The sequence below is a fragment of the Entelurus aequoreus genome, linkage group LG21 (genome assembly GCF_033978785.1).
Source record: "Entelurus aequoreus isolate RoL-2023_Sb linkage group LG21, RoL_Eaeq_v1.1, whole genome shotgun sequence".
In the NCBI taxonomy this organism is placed as follows: Eukaryota; Metazoa; Chordata; class Actinopteri; order Syngnathiformes; family Syngnathidae; genus Entelurus; species Entelurus aequoreus.
Window position 1 is genome coordinate 6,326,820 of NC_084751.1, and position 12,500 is coordinate 6,339,319.

General features: G+C 40.9%; 1 pseudogene; it reads left to right on the top strand.

Moving 5' to 3' along the window:
* Window positions 1-12,242, top strand: part of LOC133638220 (kinesin-like protein KIF20A) — a 67,570-nt pseudogene extending 55,328 nt beyond the window's left edge.
* Window positions 12,243-12,500: the final 258 nt, after the last annotated feature.

The following is a 12,500-nucleotide window of genomic DNA, read 5'->3' on the forward strand; positions in this document are numbered from 1 at the left end:
CCGATAATCAGCATTTCCGTTTTCTTAGCGTTGAGTTGCAAAAAGTTAGCATTGTTTAATTTCATTAAGACACGCCTCCAGGTGACTACAATCCGGCGTGTTGGTCATGTTTAGGGGCATGTAGAGTTGGGTGTCATCATCACAACAGTGAAAGCTGACACGTATGATGTCACCTAGCGGCAGCATGTAGTTGCTAAAGAGTGCAGGGCCAAGAACTGAACCCTGGGGAACTCCGCACGTTACCTTGACATAGTCCGAGGTCACATTGTTATGGGAGACACACTGCATCCTGTCAGTAAGATAAGAGTTAAACCAAGACAAGACTAAGTCTGACATACCAACACGTGTTTTGATACGCTCTAATCAAATATTATGATGAACGGTATGGAAAGCAGCGCTAAGATGAAGAAGCAGCAACATAAATGACATCCATGGTTAGCAATAGATCATTAGTCATTTTTGCGAGGGCTTCTCCGTAGAGTGATTTGCCCTGAAACTGGACTGAAAAGGTTCACAGAGATTGTTAGACACTAAGTGTTCATTTAGCTGCTGTGCAACTATTTTTTTAGAGGATTTTGGAAATAAAGGGAAGGTGTGACACCGGCCTGTAGTTTACCATGAGGTCAGGATGGAGGTTAGGTCTTTTGAGCAGAGGATGAATAACCTTTTTTGAATGCTAGGGGAACAGTGCCAGAGGAAAGTGATAAGTTTATATTTAGCACTGATGGTCCTAATATCACAAACAGTTCCTTGATAAGTTTCCCAGGAAGTGGGTCAAGTAAACATGTTGTTTGTTTTATCCCATTTACACGCAGTAATAATTCCTCTAATGTTATTTCATCAAAAAGAGAGAGACTATTTTGGAGGGCAGTATCCGTCGTATATACAGTCGTATCTGTAAAGAAATTCATAAAGTCATCTGCCGAGTGGGTGGAGCTACTGGGAGGAGTCCCTTGTTGGGTTAGCGATGATACTGTACTAAACAAATATTTAGGATCGTTTTTGTTGAGGCGGATGAGATTTCAGTAGTTATTAGCTTTAGCTAAGGTAAGCATGCGTTTATAAATTATTAAACTATCACTCCATGCTTGATGGACAACTTCAAGTTTAGTCGCACGCCATTTGTGTTCCAGCTTTCTACATGATAGTTTAAGAGCTGTAGTTTCTTCTGTAAACCATGGGGTACGCCTTTTAGGGGCCTTTTTTAGCTTTAGCGGTGCTATACTATCAATGGTGTCGTGCAGGGCGTCGTTAAAGTTGTTAGTGAGGTTACCAATAGAGCCCACATAATTTAGGAATGGTGCCATTACCGAAGGCAGTAGGCCAGCAAGAGTCATCGTTGTGACAGCATTAATGTTGCGGCTGCTATAGCAGTTATTATTATTATTATTATTAGCTTGTTGACAATGAGTCAGAACTTAGAATTTTATAAGGTAATGATCGGACATTACTTTAGTATACTGGAGTATCATAACTTTGGAGGTGGTGACACCCCTGACGAGCACTAGATCTATCGTATTACTGTTGCGATGCGTGGGTTCATTTATTTGTGTAAGACCACAGCTATCGACTATAGTCTGCAGCGCCACGCCAGAGGGTCTGATAGGGTATTCATATGGATATTAAAGTCCCCCATTATAATTATATTGTCTGCGTGTGTCACTAGATCAGCGCCAAACTCTGAGAATTCACTGATAAAGTCCGAATAGGGCCCAGGGAGGCGGTAGTTAACAGCCAGGTAGAGAGGCAGCGGTGTGACAGACCTCATAGTAAGCACCTCAAATTATTTATATTTATTACTTAAGTTAAGGGTAAGTTTAAGGTTTTCATTGTATATTAGTGCGACACCCCCCCCCCCCCCCCCCCCTTTTTAAGGGGACAAGCAATATGCGCATTGATATAGTTAGGAGGAGATGCCTCGTTTGAGCCAGGTTTCACTGAGACCAATGACGTTAAGATTGTTGTCTCTAATGACCTCATTAACTAATAACGTTTTGAGAGACAATGATCTTATGTTTAAAAAGCCCATATTATAGGTAGTGGGCTGTTTTGAGGAATTGTTGTTCATGTAATCCATAGTAGTAATATTGACAACGTTACTTTTATTTTGCGTAGTGCGCTTTAAATAATTTCGACCATATCTCGTTATGTCATTTGCAGACAGGCACTTTTTAATTCCCAGTGGACGATGTAATGGACTGTCACACATGTATGATGTCATGGACACATGTATGATGTCATGGACTGTCACAGATGTATGATGTCATGGACACATGTTTGATGTCATGGACTGTCACAGATGTATGATGTCATGGACACATGTATGATGTCATGGACACATGTATGATGTCATGGACTGTCACAGATGTATGATGTCATGGACACATGTATGATGTCATGGACTGTCACAGATGTATGATGTCATGGACAGTCACACATGTATGATGTCATGGACACATGTATGATGTCATAGACACATGTATGATGTCATGGAGTGTCACAGATGTATGATGTCATGGAGTGTCACAGATGTATGATGTCATGGAGTGTCACAGAGGTATGATGTCATGGAGTGTCACAGAGGTATGATGTCATGGAGTGTCACAGATGTATGATGTCATGGACACATGTATGATGTCATGGACTGTCACAGATGTATGATGTCATGGACAGTCACACATGTATGATGTCATGGACACATGTATGATGTCATAGACACATGTATGATGTCATGGAGTGTCACAGATGTATGATGTCATGGAGTGTCACAGATGTATGATGTCATGGAGTGTCACAGAGGTATGATGTCATGGAGTGTCACAGAGGTATGATGTCATGGAGTGTCACAGATGTATGATGTCATGGAGTGTCACAGATGTATGATGTCATGGAGTGTGACAGATGTATGACGTCATGGAGTGTGACAGAGGTATGATGTCATGGAATGTGACAGAGGTATGATGTCATGGAGTGTGACAGAGGTATGATGTCATGGAGTGTGACAGATATATGATGTCATGGAGTGTGACAGAGGTATGATGTCATGGAGTGTGACAGATGTATGATGTCATGGAGTGTGACAGAGGTATGATGTCATGGAGTGTGACAGAGGTATGATGTCATGGAGTGTGACAGAGGTATGATGTCATGGAGTGTGACAGATGTATGATGTCATGGAGTGTGACAGAGGTATGATGTCATGGAGTGTGACAGAGGTATGATGTCATGGAGTGTCACAGAGGTATGACGTCATGGAGTGTGACAGAGGTATGACATCATGGAGTGTGACAGAGGTATGATGTCATGGAGTGTGACAGAGGTATGATGTCATGGAGTGTGACAGAGGTATGACGTCATGGAGTGTGACAGAGGTATGATGTCATGGAGTGTGACAGAGGTATGATGTCATGGAGTGTGACAGAGGTATGATGTCATGGAGTGTGACAGATGTATGATGTCATGGAGTGTGACAGAGGTATGATGTCATGGAGTGTGACAGAGGTATGAAGTCATGGAGTGTGACAGATGTATGATGTCATGGAGTGTGACAGAGGTATGATGTCATGGAGTGTGACAGAGGTATGATGTCATGGAGTGTGACAGAGGTATGATGTCATGGAGTGTGACAGAGGTATGATGTCATGGAGTGTGACAGATGTATGATGTCATGGAGTGTGACAGAGGTATGATGTCATGGAGTGTGACAGAGGTATGATGTCATGGAGTGTGACAGAGGTATGATGTCATGGAGTGTGACAGAGGTATGATGTCATGGAGTGTGACAGAGGAAGGGGAGGGGTTTAGTAGCCCATGAGAGGGGAGAACAAGGAACACAACAAATAAGCCGTGTTTGCTCATTTGGACCTGAAATAAATGACAGGGATATTTTCTTAATTGTTTAAAAAATATATGGATACATCTTACAAAGTCCATCTATGTACGTGCAGCTGAGGGCGGAGGAGAAGCAGGTGAGGAAGTGCAGACGGACACAGGAAGTGGATCCAAGCAAAGAGCTCAAGGCACCCATGGAGCAGGTCTGTCACCATGGCAACGTGTCACTCCTCATGTCACCTCAAACTTGCATTGTCAACACGTGTGTGTGTGTGTGTGTGTGTGTGTGTGTGTGTGTGTGTGTGTGTGTGTGTGTGTGTGTGTGTGTGTGTGTGTGTGTGTGTGCAGGAAGTTGCCCCTTTTAGAAACAACACGGCCGACATCAGGACATGGAAAGACAAAAGTGCAGCCAGGAAGAGGAAGGGCAGTGAGGTGGAGGTGTGTGTGTGTGTGTGTGTGTGTGTGTGTGTGTGTGTGTGTGTGTGTGTGTGTGTGTGTGTGTGTGTGTGTGTGTGTGTGTGTGTGTGTGTGTGTGTGTGTGTGTGTGTGTGTGTGTGTGTGTGTGTGTGTGTGTGTGTATACAGTATATGTGTGTTTGTGTGGAACACTTGTCAAAACAACCTTGTGTGTGTGTGTGTATACGTGTGTGTGGAACACTTGTTCAAACAACCTTGTTAAACTTAAAGTACCAATGATTGTCACACTTGTTTGTGTGTGTGTGTGTGTGTGTGTGTGTGTGTGTGTGTGTGTGTGTGTGTGTGTGTGTGTGTGTAGGGGTTGGCATCAAGTGACAACAAGCGTAATGGGCTGAGGAAGATGACACAGGTGAGACATGCACTGTGATTGGTCCAATCACTTCCTGATGACCAAGTTGTTGTGTGCTGCAGCAAACATTGGACTCCTTCAAAGACGTGATCTGCCAGTCTCAGTTGTCCTTGGAGTGCACAGGTGAGACCATGGGCCTTGATTGTCTTTGTACTGAATGCAACTTTAGCAGCACTCTTCTTGTCAGAGCAAACACACAATGTCACCATGGCAACCAAGGCCAAGAGAGGACGCAAGAAGCTGTACCAGGATGCCATGCTGCTCATTTCTCCAAACATGGTCAGTTCTTCAAGCATTTATTGTGGAATGTTGTCTATCATTCACAAGAACACATAGGTTTGCTTTCATGTATTCTAACTCCTAAATCAATGTTGGCAAGACTCAGCTAACAATGGACTCTATGAAAGTCGCTCTATTCTCACTATAAAGTACTCTAAAAACATCCCAACACTTCATCAATGTTGTATATACACGCTGTAAGTATGAATGTCATGTAGTAACATTCATAATAACATGTAATATATACATGATGTAAGTATGAATGTCATGTAGTAACATTCATAATAACATGTAATATATACATGATGTAAGTATATATGTCATGTAGTAACATTCATAATAACATGTAATATATACATGATGTAAGTATATATGTCATGTAGTAACATTCATAATAACATGTAATATATACATGATGTAAGTATATATGTCATGTAGTAACATTCATAATAACATGTAATATATACATGATGTAAGTATATATGTCATGTACTAACATTCATAATAACATGTAATATATACATGATGTAAGTATGAATGTCATGTAGTAACATTCATAATAACATGTAATATATACATGATGTAAGTATATATGTCATGTAGTAACATTCATAATAACATGTAATATATACATGATGTAAGTATATATGTCATGTAGTAACATTCATAATAACATGTAATATATACATGATGTAAGTATATATGTCATGTAGTAACATTCATAATAACATGTAATATATACATGATGTAAGTATATATGTCATGTAGTAACATTCATAATAACATGTAATATATACATGATGTAAGTATATATGTCATGTAGTAACATTCATAATAACATGTCATATATACATGATGTAAGTATATATGTCATGTAGTAACATTCATAATAACATGTCATATATACATGATGTAAGTATATATGTCATGTAGTAACATTCATAATAACATGTAATATATACATGATGTAAGTATATGTGTCATGTAGTAACATTCATAATAACATGTAATATATACATGATGTAAGTATGAATGTCATGTAGTAACATTCATAATAACATGTAATATATACATGATGTAAGTATATATGTCATGTAGTAACATTCATAATAACATGTAATATATACATGATGTAAGTATGAATGTCATGTAGTAACATTCATAATAACATGTAATATATACATGATGTAAGTATATGTGTCATGTAGTAACATTCATAATAACATGTAATATATACATGATGTAAGTATGAATGTCATGTAGTAACATTCATAATAACATGTCATATATACATGATGTAAGTATATATGTCATGTAGTAACATTCATAATAACATGTAATATATACATGATGTAAGTATGAATGTCATGTAGTAACATTCATAATAACATGTAATATATACATGATGTAAGTATGAATGTCATGTAGTAACATTCATAATAACATGTAATATATACATGATGTAAGTATATATGTCATGTAGTAACATTCATAATAACATGTCATATATACATGATGTAAGTATATATGTCATGTAGTAACATTCATAATAACATGTAATATATACATGATGTAATTATATATGTCATGTAGTAACATTCATAATAACATGTAATATATACATGATGTAAGTATATATGTCATGTAGTAACATTCATAATAACATGTAATATATACACGCTGTAAGTATATATGTCATGTAGTAACATTCATAATAACATGTAATATATACATGATGTAAGTATATATGTCATGTAGTAACATTCATAATAACATGTAATATATACATGATGTAAGTATGAATGTCATGTAGTAACATTCATAATAACATGTAATATATACATGATGTAAGTATATATGTCATGTAGTAACATTCATAATAAAATGTAATATATACATGATGTAAGTATATATGTCATGTAGTAACATTCATAATAACATGTAATATATACATGATGTAAGTATATATGTCATGTAGTAACATTCATAATAACATGTAATATATACATGATGTAAGTATGAATGTCATGTAGTAACATTCATAATAACATGTAATATATACATGATGTAAGTATATATGTCATGTAGTAACATTCATAATAACATGTAATATATACATGATGTAAGTATATATGTCATGTAGTAACATTCATAATAAAATGTAATATATACATGATGTAAGTATATATGTCATGTAGTAACATTCATAATAACATGTAATATATACATGATGTAAGTATATATGTCATGTAGTAACATTCATAATAACATGTAATATATACATGATGTAAGTATATATGTCATGTAGTAACATTCATAATAACATGTAATATATACATGATGTAAGTATATATGTCGATGTTGATGAGAGACATAATAAAACAATCACTTACTGTACAATCCTTCTACTATGCAGCTATGAGGCATTAATAATATGATGTAGAATAAAGTTTCATGAGCACCGAGGCGAGAAAGCAGCTCACTAGCTGATTCAGTATAGCAACATAAGCTAGTTAGATCAGGGCGCCACTATAGCTAGTCTGTGTTAGCGATGATAACACCAACACTTGCTAATATTCTGTGTTAGCGATGATAACACCAACACTTGCTAATATTCTGTGTTAGCGATGATAACACCAACACTTGCTAATATTCAGGTCAATGGAGTATTGTTAGCACTTATTTATTAATATATAGTAGATGTATATAGTATATAGTAGAGGACCCCCACTGACTGTGTTGTTATTTCTTGACTTCATGGTGGAAGTAGGGGACCCCCACTGACTGTGTTGTTATTTCTTGACTTCATGGTGGAAGTAGAGGACCCCCACTGACTGTGTTGTTATTTCTTGACTTCATGGTGGAAGTAGAGGACCCCCACTGACTGTGTTGTTATTTCTTGACTTCATGGTGGAAGTAGGGGACCCCCACTGACTGTGTTGTTATTTCTTGACTTCATGGTGGAAGTAGAGGACCCCCACTGACTGTGTTGTTATTTCTTGACTTCATGGTGGAAGTAGGGGACCCCCACTGACTGTGTTGTTATTTCTTGACTTCATGGTGGAAGTAGGGGACCCCCACTGACTGTGTTGTTATTTCTTGACTTCATGGTGGAAGTAGGGGACCCCCACTGACTGTGTTGTTATTTCTTGACTTCATGGTGGAAGTAGAGGACCCCCACTGACTGTGTTGTTATTTCTTGACTTCATGGTGGAAGTAGAGGACCCCCACTGACTGTGTTGTTATTTCTTGACTTCATGGTGGAAGTAGGGGACCCCCACTGACTGTGTTGTTATTTCTTGACTTCATGGTGGAAGTAGGGGACCCCCACTGACTGTGTTGTTATTTCTTGACTTCATGGTGGAAGTAGGGGACCCCCACTGACTGTGTTGTTATTTCTTGACTTCATGGTGGAAGTAGGGGACCCCCACTGACTGTGTTGTTATTTCTTGACTTCATGGTGGAAGTAGAGGACCCCCACTGACTGTGTTGTTATTTCTTGACTTCATGGTGGAAGTAGAGGACCCCCACTGACTGTGTTGTTATTTCTTGACTTCATGGTGGAAGTAGGGGACCCCCACTGACTGTGTTGTTATTTCTTGACTTCATGGTGGAAGTAGGGGACCCCCACTGACTGTGTTGTTATTTCTTGACTTCATGGTGGAAGTAGAGGACCCCCACTGACTGTGTTGTTATTTCTTGACTTCATGGTGGAAGTAGGGGACCCCCACTGACTGTGTTGTTATTTCTTGACTTCATGGTGGAAGTAGGGGACCCCCACTGACTGTGTTGTTATTTCTTGACTTCATGGTGGAAGTAGAGGACCCCCACTGACTGTGTTGTTATTTCTTGACTTCATGGTGGAAGTAGGGGACCCCCACTGACTGTGTTGTTATTTCTTGACTTCATGGTGGAAGTAGAGGACCCCCACTGACTGTGTTGTTATTTCTTGACTTCATGGTGGAAGTAGGGGACCCCCACTGACTGTGTTGTTATTTCTTGACTTCATGGTGGAAGTAGGGGACCCCCACTGACTGTGTTGTTATTTCTTGACTTCATGGTGGAAGTAGAGGACCCCCACTGACTGTGTTGTTATTTCTTGACGTCATGGTGGAAGTAGAGGACCCCCACTGACTGTGTTGTTATTTCTTGACTTCATGGTGGAAGTAGAGGACCCCCACTGACTGTGTTGTTATTTCTTGACTTCATGGTGGAAGTAGGGGACCCCCACTGACTGTGTTGTTATTTCTTGACTTCATGGTGGAAGTAGAGGACCCCCACTGACTGTGTTGTTATTTCTTGACTTCATGGTGGAAGTAGGGGACCCCCACTGACTGTGTTGTTATTTCTTGACTTCATGGTGGAAGTAGGGGACCCCCACTGACTGTGTTGTTATTTCTTGACTTCATGGTGGAAGTAGGGGACCCCCACTGACTGTGTTGTTATTTCTTGACTTCATGGTGGAAGTAGGGGACCCCCACTGACTGTGTTGTTATTTCTTGACTTCATGGTGGAAGTAGAGGACCCCCACTGACTGTGTTGTTATTTCTTGACTTCATGGTGGAAGTAGAGGACCCCCACTGACTGTGTTGTTATTTCTTGACTTCATGGTGGAAGTAGGGGACCCCCACTGACTGTGTTGTTATTTCTTGACTTCATGGTGGAAGTAGGGGACCCCCACTGACTGTGTTGTTATTTCTTGACTTCATGGTGGAAGTAGAGGACCCCCACTGACTGTGTTGTTATTTCTTGACTTCATGGTGGAAGTAGGGGACCCCCACTGACTGTGTTGTTATTTCTTGACTTCATGGTGGAAGTAGGGGACCCCCACTGACTGTGTTGTTATTTCTTGACTTCATGGTGGAAGTAGAGGACCCCCACTGACTGTGTTGTTATTTCTTGACCTAATGGTGGAAGTAGGGGACCCCCACTGACTGTGTTGTTATTTCTTGACTTCATGGTGGAAGTAGGGGACCCCCACTGACTGTGTTGTTATTTCTTGACTTCATGGTGGAAGTAGGGGACCCCCACTGACTGTGTTGTTATTTCTTGACTTCATGGTGGAAGTAGGGGACCCCCACTGACTGTGTTGTTATTTCTTGACTTCATGGTGGAAGTAGGGGACCCCCACTGACTGTGTTGTTATTTCTTGACTTCATGGTGGAAGTAGGGGACCCCCACTGACTGTGTTGTTATTTCTTGACTTCATGGTGGAAGTAGGGGACCCCCACTGACTGTGTTGTTATTTCTTGACTTCATGGTGGAAGTAGAGGACCCCCACTGACTGTGTTGTTATTTCTTGACCTAATGGTGGAAGTAGGGGACCCCCACTGACTGTGTTGTTATTTCTTGACTTCATGGTGGAAGTAGGGGACCCCCACTGACTGTGTTGTTATTTCTTGACTTCATGGTGGAAGTAGGGGACCCCCACTGACTGTGTTGTTATTTCTTGACTTCATGGTGGAAGTAGGGGACCCCCACTGACTGTGTTGTTATTTCTTGACTTCATGGTGGAAGTAGGGGACCCCCACTGACTGTGTTGTTATTTCTTGACTTCATGGTGGAAGTAGAGGACCCCCACTGACTGTGTTGTTATTTCTTGACTTCATGGTGGAAGTAGGGGACCCCCACTGACTGTGTTGTTATTTCTTGACTTCATGGTGGAAGTAGGGGACCCCCACTGACTGTGTTGTTATTTCTTGACTTCATGGTGGAAGTAGGGGACCCCCACTGACTGTGTTGTTATTTCTTGACTTCATGGTGGAAGTAGGGGACCCCCACTGACTGTGTTGTTATTTCTTGACTTCATGGTGGAAGTAGGGGACCCCCACTGACTGTGTTGTTATTTCTTGACTTCATGGTGGAAGTAGGGGACCCCCACTGACTGTGTTGTTATTTCTTGACTTCATGGTGGAATTAGAGGACCCCCACTGACTGTGTTGTTATTTCTTGACTTCATGGTGGAAGTAGGGGACCCCCACTGACTGTGTTGTTATTTCTTGACTTCATGGTGGAAGTAGAGGACCCCCACTGACTGTGTTGTTATTTCTTGACTTCATGGTGGAAGTAGGGGACCCCCACTGACTGTGTTGTTATTTCTTGACTTCATGGTGGAAGTAGGGGACCCCCACTGACTGTGTTGTTATTTCTTGACTTCATGGTGGAAGTAGGGGACCCCCACTGACTGTGTTGTTATTTCTTGACTTCATGGTGGAAGTAGGGGACCCCCACTGACTGTGTTGTTATTTCTTGACTTCATGGTGGAAGTAGGGGACCCCCACTGACTGTGTTGTTATTTCTTGACTTCATGGTGGAAGTAGGGGACCCCCACTGACTGTGTTGTTATTTCTTGACTTCATGGTGGAAGTAGAGGACCCCCACTGACTGTGTTGTTATTTCTTGACTTCATGGTGGAAGTAGGGGACCCCCACTGACTGTGTTGTTATTTCTTGACTTCATGGTGGAAGTAGGGGACCCCCACTGACTGTGTTGTTATTTCTTGACTTCATGGTGGAAGTAGGGGACCCCCACTGACTGTGTTGTTATTTCTTGACTTCATGGTGGAAGTAGGGGACCCCCACTGACTGTGTTGTTATTTCTTGACTTCATGGTGGAAGTAGGGGACCCCCACTGACTGTGTTGTTATTTCTTGACTTCATGGTGGAAGTAGGGGACCCCCACTGACTGTGTTGTTATTTCTTGACTTCATGGTGGAAGTAGGGGACCCCCACTGACTGTGTTGTTATTTCTTGACTTCATGGTGGAAGTAGGGGACCCCCACTGACTGTGTTGTTATTTCTTGACTTCATGGTGGAAGTAGGGGACCCCCACTGACTGTGTTGTTATTTCTTGACTTCATGGTGGAAGTAGAGGACCCCCACTGACTGTGTTGTTATTTCTTGACTTCATGGTGGAAGTAGGGGACCCCCACTGACTGTGTTGTAAGCAGACTTTAGTCTAAGTTTACAAGTCAGAAAGCATCAAAACTTACATAAGGATTGTGAAGGATTTGTTGAAAAGTGCTGTTCCTCTTTAACGTGTGGAAGTGTTTGTGCTCAGACGTGTGGGGGGTCAAGTGAGGCCAAGAAGACGTGTGGGGGGGCAGGTGAGGCCAAGGAGAGCGACCATGTGATCATCAAGCGGCAACTACGCTCCAAGACCAGCAGGAAGTGACATCATCAGAGCTGCTGAGGAGTCTTTAAAGACTTTAAATCTATGCTTTTTATTTTGTCCATTGTTATGTTTTTGTAGCTGGGGTTGGAAAGAACCCCAAACTTTTTCAGTGGGAGAAAATAAAAGTGATTAGTACCTCCTGACGATCTGCCCTCATTCCAACACACCCATTCCAACTGTCTGCTGGACTCATACTGTCACACACACACACACTAGGTGTGTTAAACTACCAATGATAGTCACACTCACACACACTAGGTGTGTTAAACTACCAATGATAGTCACACACACACACACTAGGTGTGTTAAAGTACCAATGATAGTCACACACACACACACACACACACACTAGGTGTGGTGAAATGTGTCCTCTGCATTTGACCCATCCCCTT